The following is a 13,994-nucleotide window of genomic DNA, read 5'->3' on the forward strand; positions in this document are numbered from 1 at the left end:
GGAAATCTAATATTTCCAACAACATTGCCCTTTTCTCCTCATGAGGGAAGACTACTAAGCCCTACTGCTGAAAACATCTAATTTTAAGGCAGCACAAACAAAAACCTTTTTTTGTTTGTTTGTTTTTTTGGACTCTGCGGTGGCGCTAAATGGGGTGGAGAGTGAAATTTTTGTTCTATTTAAGAAGAGGTCATGGTTACATGGTTTCTTTTAACGGCACAAACTGGCACAAATCAAGCACAAACGAACGGCACCGGTTTGGAGAGATTTGGTCGGCATGTGGTGGAGAGTGACGTCACTGCCCCGTTTTGTATTTGTTATTTTTGAGGACAGGAAAAAGATACAATGTAAATTTGAACGGCACAAAGGGGCACAAATCGAGCACAAACGAATGGCAACATTTTGGAATGATTTTGATTGCATGGGGTGGAGAGTGACTTCACTGTTCGTAAAAAGTTTTGTTTTTGTTATATTTAAGCTGTGGTCATAGTTACAGGATTTCTTTTAACGGCACAAACTGGCACAAATCGAGCACAAACAAACTGCACCAGTTTAGAGAGATTTGGACGACAAGGAGTGGAGAGTGATGTCACTGCCTCGAATTGTTGTTGTTATTTCTAAGAAAGGGAAATATATTTGACGTTCATTTCAACGGCACAAACTGAGCACAAACGAATGACACCAGTTTTGTGTGATTTAGACGAACTGGGGTGGAGAGTGACGTCACAGCTTCCGAAAATACTTTGGTTATATCTCAGGAAGGAAAACAGATACAGTGTTTGTTTTAACGGCACAAACGGGCACAAATCGAGCACAAATGAACTGTGCCGTTTTGGAGCGATTTGGGCAACATGAGGTGGAAATTGATGTCACACAGTCCAAAAAATAATGTTTAATATCTCAAACACCAAATCAGCACTAACGTTGTTTTTGCGGTACAAATCAGCACAAACGTAGCACAAACTAATGGCATAGTTTTGGTGATTATTTCTTTTTATGGGGTGCCAACTTCACTGAGGTGTAGAACCTTCATTCATTTTGTTTAAAGGGGTCATGAACTTCCTCTTTTTTTCTGTTTTTCTTTTTGTACTGTTCTCTAACGTCCACTTATAATATCTTTAAGAATTTTATATCAAAAACATCATAATTTAGAAGTAATAGACTATTTTCTGTCCAGTTTTAATCGCTGCTCATCAGAGGGCTCAGTTTAAATAGACGTGGTGGATTATAGACTTTGAGGCAAATGCCCACTGCTGTGATTGGTTAATAGCTGTGTATGTTTGTCATGTGTCAAAAATGCATAACATTGGGGCAGCTGTGGCCTAATGGTTAGGGAGTCAGGTATGTAACCAAAAGGTTGTGGGTCCCAGGTCCAGCAGGGAAGGTGGAAGGAGTGAATAACCAGCGCTCTCTCCACCCTCAATACCATGACTGAGGTGAGTCCCTTGAGCAAGGCACTGATCCTCCAACTGCTCCCTGGGCGCTGCAGCAATAGCAATATGGCTGCCCACTGCTCCGGGTGTGTGTTCACAGCGTGTGCGTGTGCGTGTGTGTGTGTGTGTGCGTGTGTGTGCGCGCGCGTGTGTTTGTTCACTACTCACTACTGTGTGTGTGCACTTGGATGGGTTAAATGCAGAGCACAAATTCTGAGTATGGGTCACCATACTTGGCCACGTGTGACGTCCTTTCCAAAAAGATCTGTAAAAAGAGACAGCGCAAACTTGGCACTGCACAGCAGCATCTTGTCTTCCAAGCCACCTTTATCGTTTAATTCCTGTGTAGACCTGCGTTTGCCTCTTTCATTAAAAACTGCATATGTGAATTAGTGAGCAGGGCTTAATCATGTCAGGCAGTGATGTCGGAGCAGACGTTGACACACTCTATGGAGGCAGTGCTTATCCACACTATTACATCACAGAGTAGAACATTTCAGAAGTTGTCGTTCTGGCAGACTCATTTGGCAGACTGCCTTCAATATAAGGTGATATTAGACTAATGATAAAATTTTGAGTTCTGAAACTACAGGATGTTTTTATAGTACAGTGACCTCTTATATGCCAAAAGATCAAAGTTGTCAGGCAGTTGTCATGTGCCTCTGCAGTGTTGTTTACAGCATTAAATTCCTGATGAGAGCTAAAAGTTCAAGAGACTTCACTGACCTTTTGATGTCGAGGAAAAACCTTCCCAACATAACAATTTATGACTTTGCAAGAGGTCTGGTGATTCCTTTCAGCCCACATGAGGGTCGGCTTTTGGAGCCAAATGATGCCAATACTACAGCAGCGGAACAGGGAAGACTCAAAGTATCATTGAAATAAAAGAAAAAAAAAAAAAAAAAAAAAGAGGAAAAAAAAAAAAAACCTCCAGATGTGAATGGGCATCCACTGACAGGCTCATCTGAACACTATGTTCTTTACGACAGATTTCACGAAAACAACACAAAAGACTCTTGCGATAAACAGTGTGCTGAGCAGTTGTTTTCTCAAATGAGAAAAAACAGCTACTTTCTAAATGTTATGAAGCCAACAAGCCATGTGTTCCCCATGCGAAACCAGGTAAAGATTGTTTTTTGGCATAATGTTAACATTGCTTAGCACAATTTGCTGACATGCTTTATTTCTAGAGACTTCATATGGAAACACAATTAAAATGGATGATGAGCCAAGTACACAAAAGGTAGCTGTGAGAAGGCTGAAGGATGTATTGTTAAACAAGAACTGCTGGAAACAACCATTAGGTGAAGCGATGGAAGAAAAGGTGATTGCTCCTTGAAGGTAGAAATAGTTTAGGAATGAGTGGCTTCAAACTTTTTGTATTTGAATATTGATTTTTTTTTTTTTTTTTGTTATTAGCTCACACGTGTGTTAGACACATTGAAAAGTCAGAGTGAACATGTGGCACGTGTTTATTCAACCACCCTGATGCGAGAAGATTTTCAGACACTGGGACTGCAACGCAATATTGAGGCAACAGTTAGGATCTTTTTTTTTTTTTAAATCAATTAATCATTTTTGTGTGTAAAACAATCATGTGTGTATGCGGCCTGCGGTCCCCACAAAAAAAAATGATTAAAAATAATAAATGATGTTTATCTGAAAGTGTAACGATGCAAACATGTTTTCTGTGAGGGCTAGGTTTAGGGTTAGGGTTGGGTGAGGGGATAGACAATATCGCTTGGTCAGTAAAAAAAATTAGGAAGTCTATGGAAAGTCCCCACAATTCACTAAAACAAATGTGTGTGTGTGTGACTCGTGACTTGCAAAACTGCACAAATGGCAAAAGTTTTTATGATGAAATTTATGTACATTTCTGTTTTTAGGGCATCCAAGTCTGGACATCTAATTCCTATGTGAATGCAACTTTGATTCCCCCACTTTGTGCAGATCCCATGTTACATATCACTGTAAGCATTTATACTTTGTTTTAACAGTGTAACATTTTAGCTGTAAGTCGTTGGCCTTTATCGTGTTCCTTGGCATTTTATTAATGAATTTTGAATTGTTGCCATACTAAATGTGATGTTCCATAGAAAATGTAGTAAGCATTCTCTCAGAGCAGCGGTCAAAAAAATTTCACAAAAGACTGGATTCTGTTTCCGTCATGGAGCAAGTCGCACTGGATGCTTTGTGTAAGTCATCAATAAGACATTTTTTTTAAAGACTTGTCAAATAGATGTCAGTATTTTGTGTTTTTTACAACCTTTTTCAGATTTTGCACCCAACGCTGAAACAGTTTTTTTTTCTTGATTCACTATGCTAGAGTGGTCTAAGTGATGGCCGATACTGTCAAGTGTACAGGTCTTTTACATACAAGTTGGGTAGTTCATGTTCAGAAGTACCAGATAAACAGTTCTCATTCAAATGTTCTTAAATGCTGTGTGGGGGTTCTGTTCTAAACCATTCAGCGTTTTAGTTTTTCATTTTTAACTCATTATTCACCCATAACATGTACTCTATTACTGTTACTACTTGCAACTTTAAGCAAATCGCTTCCTTTTGTGTATTTGGGTACATTTAATAGGAGGGTTGCTCAGACCATTTGTCCTGGACATTGGACTGAGTTGTCCTGCAAAGACCTTCCAGTAAGTTTTTGAATCATTGCGTGTGGTACTGGCATATAGTTTAATTACTTTTTATTTATTTATTTTATTTATTTCTTACATTCTTGCTTGCTTGCTTGCAAACATTACCCAGGGCATTCCAATGCAGGATTCCTCCAATAACTGTGGAGTCTTTGTGCTCATGGTGAGTTTATACGACAATTTACATCAGTTCTTTTATTAAAAAAAAAAAAAAAACATTGAAAGGTCTAAACGTTCTTTGACTTAAAACAAACACAGGGAAACAGCAGGAAACCAGCAACCAGGGAAAACAAAACCAAACAGTCCAAAAGGCACACACACAGGTCTGACATTACCCACCCACACCACCCCCCTAAGGCGCGACTCGCGCCATAACATAATACACTGAGGTGGGAGGGTGGGCGGAGGCTTGTGCAAGGCAGACACAGAAGGGGTACGCATCCAGGGTGGATCCGGGAGCTCTAGGAGCCATGGCGGGTCAGAGAATTCAGGGAGCCATGGCCAAGAGGATAGTTCAGGCGACCATGGCGGGTCAGGGCATTCGGGGAGCCATGGCCGACCACACAGTCCTTGTGGCCACGGTGGGTCAGGGAGTTCAGGCAGCCATGGCCGAGTACACAGTCCTTGCGGCCATGGCGGGTCCGGGAGTTAGGGAAGCCATGGCCGGGTAAACAGTCCAGGTGGCCATGGCTGAACAGGGGAGTGCCCCCCCCCCCAAAAATTTCTTGGGGGAACTTAGGGCGTAGCCTGCCCAGGAGATCACGGGAAGGCCAGGCTCTGTAGGTGTAAACACAGGAAAGCGCTCGGGGCGCACTGACTCAGGAGGGCACGCTGACTCTGGAGGCGCCGGCGGAGGCAAAGGCTTTAGAGGACACTCTGGAGGTGCCGGTTCTGGAGGGCGCGCTGAAGGCGCCGGAGGAGGCGCAGGCTCTGGAGAGTGCTCTGGAGGCGCCAGAGGAGGCGCAGGCTCTGGAGGGCGCTCTGGAGGCACCGGAGGAGGCGCAGGCTCTGGAGGCCGCGCTGGAGGAGGCGCCGACTCGGGAGGGCACGCTGAAGGAGGCGCCGACTCGGGAGGGCACGCTGGAGGAGGCGCCGACTAGGGAGGGCGTGCCGAAGCCCTCCAGGGGAGAGCAGGCAACTGCGTCAAGAACAAGAACCTGGGGAGAGCAGGGATAGAGGAGGTAGACAGAGAAGGGGGAGAAGCAGATAGTTCATAGCTTAACGCCGCCACCCTAGGAGGCTCTACAGCCTGGGCTGACACCTCAGGAGGCATTGGCGCGGCTTCTCCGGCAATAGAGGTTTCTGGAGCGGACTTAAGACCAGACGAGAGCTCCACCTCTGGAGGGTGCGCTGGAGAGAGCACCACCTCTGGAGGGCACGCTGGAGAGAGCTCCGCCTCGGGGGGGGCGCGCTGGAGAGAGCTCCGCCTCTGGGGGGCGCACTGGAGAGAGCTCCGCCTCTGGGGGGCGCACTGGAGTGAGTTCCACCTCTGGAGGGTGCACTGGAGGCAGCTCGGGCTCACTTGACTCAGGAACACCCGCTATAACTTGGCTTGACTCATGGGGAACAGCTGTGACTTTACTTGATTCAGGAACGACGGCCGTGAATTTGCTTGACTCAGGAACGACGGCCATGACCTTGCTTGATTCAGGAGTGACAGCTTTGGCTTGACTTGACTCGGAAGCTTGACTGGACTCGGAAGCTTGACTGGACTCGGAAAACACAGCTACAACTTGATTTGACTCGGGAGATGCAGATGTCACTTGACTAGACTTAGTAGATGCAGCCGCAACTTGACTTGGCTCAGGGTACGCGGCTGTGGCTTGACTTGAAGCGGGAGACACAGCTGCAACTTGACTTGATGCAGGAAACGCAGCTGCAACTTGACTTGACTCGGAAACTTAACTTGACTCAGGAAACACAGCTGCAACTTGACTGGACTCGGAAACTTGACTTGACTCAGGAGACGCAGCTGCAACATGACTGAACTCAGGAGAAGCAGCTGCAACTTGACTGGACTCAGGAGACGCAGCTGCAACCTGACTTGACTCTGGAGGCGCAGCTGCAACTTGACTGAACTCAGGAGAAGCAGCTGCAGCTTGACTTGATTCAGGAAAAGCCGCTGCAATTATACATGACACAGGAGACGCAGCTTCAGCTTGACTTAATTCAGGAAACGCAGCTGCAATTATACTTGACACAGGAGACACAGCTGCAACTTGACTTGATTCAGGAAACGCAGCTGCAATTATACTTGACACAGGAGACGCAGCTGCAACTTGACTTGATTCAGGAAAAAAGCTGCAACCTGACTTGACTCGGGAAACACAGCTGCAACTTGACTTGCTTCAGAAGACGAAGACGCAGCTGCAGCTAGACTTGCCTCAGAAGACGCATTCATTGAAAATTGTTTGTTGAAACAATTGAATGAGCACCGGCAGGGTTGGCAGGCTGATCTCCCGAGGGCACTGAGGAGAGACGGGCACCGAAGAATGCGGTGGACCACGCCCTTCCCCAGAAGGGCCTGCCCTCAGAGGTCCTGGACCATAGGAGTCAGGATTCTCCTTATACGTACTGCCTCATAGGTCCGGGTAAAAGTGTTTCAATACCTGAAACACGGCCAGCATCTCCAGGCAGCTGAAGTGCCAAGCTGGATGGTGACCGCTCCACAGACCGTGGGCGGGGTGGCCACTCATGACCACTCCCCAACCGGTGAGGGACGCGTCCGTCGCTAGCATTACGCGGCGACAAGGAGCTCCCAGCACTGGGCCCTGAGACAAGAACCAAGGTCTCCTCCACATGTCCAAGACACGTAGGCATCGCCGCGTGACCTTGATCATGCAAAGCAGGTTTCCCCTTGGGGAACCCCCTTGGTCTTGAGACACCACTGCAGGGGTCTCAAGTACAGCAGGCCAAAAGGTATCACGTTGGACACAGCTGCCATCAGACCCAACAGTTATGAAACTGCTTCACAGTGAGTGCCTACTTTTACTCTCTTGACTGCCACGAGGATGACTCGATCCGAGCAGGAAATAGACATGCCTGCATCGTGGTCGATCCCACACCATGCCTAGATAAGTGGTTCTCTGTAATGGAGAAAGCACACTTTTCTCTGCGTTCAGTCACAACCCCAGTTCTTTCATATGGGTGAGGACGACATCTTGATGCCGAACCGCCCATACCGACAAAAATGTCAATAAGGATCAGTATGGAGATACCCTGGGAGCCACTTTTTTTTTTTTTTTTTTTTTTAGCTAAGCCACAGCAGCATCCACACACTTAGCGAAAGTACAGGGTGAGAGTGCAATAAATTTAATTCCTCAGAATTAAATGACAATGGGAGAAGAGCTAAACATTCAAAATGCACGTCGTTTGTTTTTGTTTTTTTTGAATGAACACATTTATGAATGAATACAGCCCGCCCCCTCAAGGGCAGACTGTACATGCTCAGCTCCAGAGCAAACCACACATAAATCGCTTGAATCCCCGTTCCTGAATTTATTTATTTTTTAGAAGCGAGGGCAGGTAGAAACAAGCGATCTAATATGCAGTCAGCTCATATGCGGACAGCATCAATCTCCTCGGAGAAAGATAGCCGCAGCAGCGCGAGCTCTCACTCAGAGGGGGAAGAACCGCAGCGCGGGCTTCCGAGCCCCGAGAGAGAGCGCTAGATCTAAGTAGAAAGGCAGAGAGATGGCGGACCCGTCTCTAACCCATTCACAGATCTATGCTGCAATCCCTACGGCCGCAGTCGCCGCTCTGCCTCGGCAAAATCAGGACCCGAGCCGCGGGGAAGCTCACGAAGACTCCCTCCTCGAAGAGAGTCCTCCGAGAGCGAGCATGCGCAGGGAGAGCGCGGGCCGTCAACCCGCGAGCTCTCATTCAAAGGGGGAAGAACCGCAGCGCGGGCTTCCGAACCCAGAAAGAGAGCGCTAGATCTAGGGAGAAAGGCAGAGATAGGGCGGACCCGTCTCTAACCCGTCCGTAGATCTATGTGCGATCCCCACGGCCACAGTCGCCGCTCTGCCTCGGCAAAGCGGGACCCGAGCCGCGGGGAAGTTCACGAGGGCTCCCTCCTCGAAGAGAGCCCTCCGGGAACGAAGCGTGCGCAGTGAGTGCGGGCAGTCAGCCCCCTCGGGAGCTGACACAGCCTGCTGCCGCAGCTCACTCAAAGGGGGAAGAACCGCAGTGCGGGCTTCCGACCCAGAGAGAGAGCGATAGATCTAGGGAGAAAGGCAGAGATAGAGCGGACCCGTCTCTAACCCGTCCGTAGATCTAAATGCGATCCCCACAATCACAGCCGCCGCCCTGCCACGGCAGAAGCGGGAGCTGAGCGCGGGGAACGCAAACGCGGGCAGTCAGCTTCCTCCAGAACTGACTCCCATGCTTCGCTCCCAGACAGACAACAAATAAATTGTGTGTATCGCCACCCGAAATAGCGCAGGCAGAGAGGAACACACAGTCTAAATGCCGCTGCTTATATTCGTAAGAATGCTTTGTAGGACATAGTGACACTCTCAAATAAAAGCTGTGTGAACTAGCACAAAAAACAGAGTGACACACACACACAGAGCGCTTGCTGAAAGACAGAAGCTGCCGGCTGCATGCACCGCACGTGCTTTAAGCTCTCTGGTCTCTACGTCACCCCGCCTGTAACGTCTCGCTTCTCTATTGGACTGTTTGCACACGTGTTTCAGAGCGTGGTCACGCTGGAGGCGTTCCCCTAGCATTTTCAGACGCAGCTCGAGTTCCCGAAGGGGAACCTAAAACAAACACAGGGAAACAGCAGGAAACCAGCAACCACGACCATGAACATGAACGGAATGACAATATAATCACCGACAAGGAACCTAGGGGACAACCAACCTTAAATACACAGACAAACCAATGAAAACAAGACAGGAGCGAATGACGTAACTAATGAGAACAGGAAACAGAAAGACCAAATATGGGTAACACAGGGAAAACAAAACCAAACAGTCCAAAAGGCACACACACAGGTCTGACAATATGCCCTGTACATTGCTCAACACTTTTTGCAAGCCAGTATAAAAGCAGAATTTTTAACATTATAATAATATTTGTTTGTTTTTTTAAAACAAGCTAATATGCCAAGCATAAGGAAATGGTGGTGTGCACTCCTACTTGAATGCTCAGGGTAAATTTTAAGTCTTATATAAACTTAGAAATGACATTTAGTACATAGTAAATCTTGCTTTTTTTTTTTTTTTTTTTTTTTTTTTTTTCAGGCCTCGAAGAAGAAGGCACAGAAAAGTTGAGGGCTCGGCTTGGTTAAAGGCACATAAAGGCTCAGGTAAATATAGCTTGTTAACAAACAATTTATAATATAAGACATAGTATAATGTAAAAATCTATTAAATACATTGCCAGTGGAAATTATAATTGTTAAAAAAAAAACAAACTGAACATGCATAGGGCTACAACAACTTAGCCCTTTAAATAATAAATCATATACAGCTACATCTTTTCCAAATAACTGTCATTTTGTATAATGTAAAATTTTTGTTTTACACAATGTTGCAAATATGCATATATTTTCACAACTACTTTTAATCATATTTACCGTCTTTTAATCGTATTTAAAAACCTTTATGTAATTATAATTTAATTAGTACAAATTGCTAATTGTCATGTACTTTTTAAAATGGTTTTTGTTTGTTTGTTTGTTTGTTTGTTTGTTTTTTGTTTGTTTTGTTCTTCAGCCATGGGCCCAACAAAAAAACCTTGCAGATGTATGATTGAATATTAAGAAGTATTTACACAACACTTAACACTACCTAGTTTTGCTATAATTTCATTTTTTTTTTCTCTGTCTCTTTTGTTCAGCTACCATCAGAGCTGCTACAACAGATTCTTCTAGAATCTTGTCTATGAAGAAGGAGATGGAGCCTTTCTCTCACCGTCACTAGTGTGCAGAAGGTTTTATGACATTGTAAACCAGCAGGCTTTTCGAAGAAAAGCTCACCTTGCCTGGCTGGACAGTATGTATATTTATTGCTTTTATGAAATAAATAATGTTTTTAAATATATGTAGAACGTTTGCACTTCTTCAGAGTATTTTTTTTTTTTTTTTTACACTAGGAGCTCTGTATTGTTAGCTGGATCAAGACTTTGGGGACCATGAGCTGTATTCTCTGCTAGCCGCGCTTGCCTTGGATCCTTCGGTACAGCAAGCCCTGGTGGTTGTGTACGGTGATCCTGTCTGTCTGGTGTGTGGAAGTAGAGATGGAAAGGGTGGCATCATCTTGCAGAAATATAAACACAATAACACAAAACCTAGTGGCTTTCTGCAAAACACGCAGGTGACGGAACCAGGGCACACCTTAGGAGTGAAAGAAACAAAGTGTAGTAAGAAACAAAATGCTTACCTCCTTGTGATAGTTGATTACTACACAAAGTGGGTGGAGATGTTTACCCCCAGAGATGCCAAGACACAGAAAATTGTCAGCTTTCTCAAGGACGAGATCTTTACTCGCTGGTGTGTACCAAAATACATTATTTCAGACCGTGGAGCACAATTTACCTCCAATGTCCTGGCTGAGCTGTGCAAGACCTGTCCAAAAACTCACTACCAGTTATCACCCACAAACAGACCTGACAGAAAGAATAAACCCGGACATTAAAAACGATGATAGCATCATATGTGGGACCAACACCATCAGTTATGGGACCAGTGGCTATAGTAATTTCGTTTTTTCCATCAACACTGCTTACCAGGAGACCACTGGCAAACACCAGCCGAGATGATGCTGGGCAGACAGCTTCATGGGCCCTTAGAAAGACTGATCCACAGACCACCTATTCCAGATCAGCCCTCATATAACCTACTGGAGAGACAAAACATCATGGCAGAGGAGTTAAAATCTAGAATGAAAGTGCAACAAGCCAGACAAGCTAGATACTACAACACCCGTAGGAAAGATGCGCAGTTTCACTCAGAAGATCTAGTCCGGATTAGAACACATCCACTTTCATCAGCCCCAAACAAATACTCTGCTAAGCTAGCACCCAAGTGGGAGGGACCAACTGAAATAATAAAAAAAATGGGGCCAATAAATTACACAGTTCGTTGGGGAGACCCACCAAAAACAGAGAATATGAATGTGGTTAACCTGAAACGCTGGTACGGACGTTCTCCTCCGACCTTGCATGCTGGGGTGGGGGATCTATGTAGCGTAGCCACATAAGGGGAAGTTTATTTATAGGATCGTTTGCCACTAAGAAGGCGTTGTCTATTGTGTTTATTGCTTTCCCCTCTGTGCTAGCTCCCTTTTGTTTGTCTGTTTGACCCAAGCGGCAACATCTCGGTCTCCCTCTTGAAGCCAACATGGAAGTGACTAAAACTGCAATTCATCAACTGGCCGCTAGAGACTGGCTGCAAAAGGGAGTCAATCCCATAGACTCCCCATGTTAAAATGCCCAACTTCACAGCAGAAAAAAAAAATGTTTACAGTCTGATTCAAAAAGTGGTTTTGGTCTATATAGCTAATTTTGCCCTTCATGTCAACTCTGAGGGAGGTGAATTTTTTTATAACTCATCCGTTTAATTTACATTAAGCCTTAAAGTTCTGCATAATTTAGGGTGTGGCCACTTAAGTGACAGGTGGATTGCCGCTGCTGTCACCACCATCGCGCTCGGTGGGTGTGGTTTCAGCAACCAGCTCCACCCACATCCCGCCTCTTTGCCCATTTTCGATTATCCGGGAGTGATGTGCAGTGACGCGATTCCAAGATGGCGACGGCCGACTCCCGCCCACTAAGAGCTTCAAAAATGCTCTTCGGAAACCTACGGGTGACATCATGGACACTACGTCCATGTTTTTTCCAGTCAATAAGCTCATTTGAGATGAGCAAATCATTATAAATAATTATAATTATTTAAAATAATTATTATTTTAATTATTTAAATAATTATAAATAATTAAAAACAGAACAATCACTGGTGATCACCACAAGATGCATGCCAGTTAGAAATGTGTCCGAGTTACGTCTGCCTTACTCTGATGTCAACGTGTGCCAAAAAACTCTCGCGTCAGTGAGAGGCGGCTGTGAGAGGCGGCTGTGTCGGATTGAGCAGTCGGGCGCAGTAGCTCTCCACCAACTGCGCTGACCAAAAGAACGATGGGAAACGCCTGGATGACGACACAGCTTAAAGCTCATTGGTTCAGACAACCGTGATGTTGCCATTCTTTTCTAAAATGTTTTATTTTTTAATCTAATATCATGTGGTTATGTGTTTAAATTATGCATGAATATTCCCAAACGCTATGCCAGTGCGATCTCTGCGTGAGATATGTGATTGTTGTCATATTTTTATAAAAATCTAAAATACATGTTTGTATTAAAGTAAAAATGGATGATAAATACGCCATTCGCATTCAATTAAATAGCAAGCACTAGTGTTGGGTTTGAGTCCACCTAAGTAGAGTCCGAGTCGAGTCCAGGTCTTTAACCAATCGAGTCAGAGACGAGTCAGAGTCCAAAATATAGATAGATAAAAATAGATTTTTACGATCATAAATTTCTTAAACTGGGTGAACCACTGTAAACTTTTGTCCAAGGATCCAGTAGGCGTTCAAACACCCAACCGTTTTTATCAGAGATTGCGGAGAGTCACTTCTGGATGTCAGTTAACGTAATTCTTGTTAGCGTGGCTTCTGGTTAAAAGCACGAGTGATTAAGCTTATATAAGTGTGCATGGATGTGCAGACCATCTGAATCTGCAAAAAATGAACCATCCATTCATCATATCATCATGCAAAACTAAGAATTAGAATAATTGTAAATGACGATCGGGTGCGGGTCGGGTGCGGTTATCTAAATCAGAGAAAAAAATAGGTGCGGGTGGGTGGCTGGCGGATAATTTATTTGAAGCTGCGGATTCAGGTGACGTTTGAGCTCATCCGCACATCTCTAGTGCGCACATAAACCCATCGGCTTTCAAGTAGCCTGCTGGACAAGACTTAAAACACATGCAAATACTATCACTTTCGTGATAATGCATCAAGTCAGTGACATTCCCGTCAACTGTCTCTGGACTCGGACGGACTCGGGATATTTTCGAAGTCTACAGGCTCGAGTCCGACTGAAGTCCGAGTAAAAATGCATCCGAGTCCGTGACAAGTCCGAGTCGCCAAAAATTGTACTCGAGACCGGACTCGAGTCCGAGTACCCCAACTCTAGCAATCACTTTGAGTGTCTTGTTCATCATATTTAGGCTATGTTCACACTTGGCGTCTTTTTTGACAAGAAAAAGTTGACAACGGCGCTTTTTTAGTAAAAAAAGAAGCTGGCAGCGTTGCAGCCGAGGGCGTCTTTTGTTGCTATAACAACAGCTGCAATCGTATGAATCTTGAGAAAAGGGGAAGCTCGCTCTTGCGCTGGTGTTTTATTAGGGGCCAAGCACCGAAGGTGCGAAGGCACCTATTGTATCCGTTGGCGTTCCTATTATTATTATTAGGGGCCAAGCACCGAAGGTGCGATGGCACCTATTGTATCCGTTAGAATTCTTATTAGGGGCCAAGCACCAGAGGTGCGGTGGCACCTATTGTATCCGTTGGCGTTATTATTCCGCTTCTTCTTCTTCTTCTTCTTCTTCTTCCTCTTCCGCCGCAAGTCTATGGCAGCCCATAGAACCGCTTGCGGGAAAGTTGTATAATTTTGCACACTGATAGAGGACAGTCCCAACATTAACCATAGCAAGTTTGGAGTCTCTAACTCAAACTCTCTAGCGCCACCACTTGTCCAAACTTTCAAAAGATTTATGCTAATAACGTTTGAACCGTAAGCCACACAACAAAAATTCTTTTTTCCTCTGATTCCTTGGCTTATGCCGAGTTGAATGCACACCAAAATTCAAAAATCGTAAGGTTTAGTTTTTTCGCTATTCTCA

The 13,994-nt window shown here is 45.1% G+C and overlaps 1 long non-coding RNA gene across 1 annotated transcript; it reads left to right on the forward strand.

Annotated features, from left to right (window-relative positions):
* The first annotated feature begins 2,408 nt into the window (after positions 1–2,408).
* On the forward strand, positions 2,409–2,929 carry LOC127158966 (uncharacterized). The gene is made up of 3 exons (XR_007826329.1): positions 2,409–2,555; positions 2,624–2,757; positions 2,853–2,929. It is a non-coding gene; the product is annotated as an uncharacterized LOC127158966 (long non-coding RNA).
* Positions 2,930–13,994: the final 11,065 nt, after the last annotated feature.

The sequence above is a fragment of the Labeo rohita genome, unplaced genomic scaffold (genome assembly GCF_022985175.1).
Source record: "Labeo rohita strain BAU-BD-2019 unplaced genomic scaffold, IGBB_LRoh.1.0 scaffold_1810, whole genome shotgun sequence".
Taxonomy (NCBI): domain Eukaryota; kingdom Metazoa; phylum Chordata; class Actinopteri; order Cypriniformes; family Cyprinidae; genus Labeo; species Labeo rohita.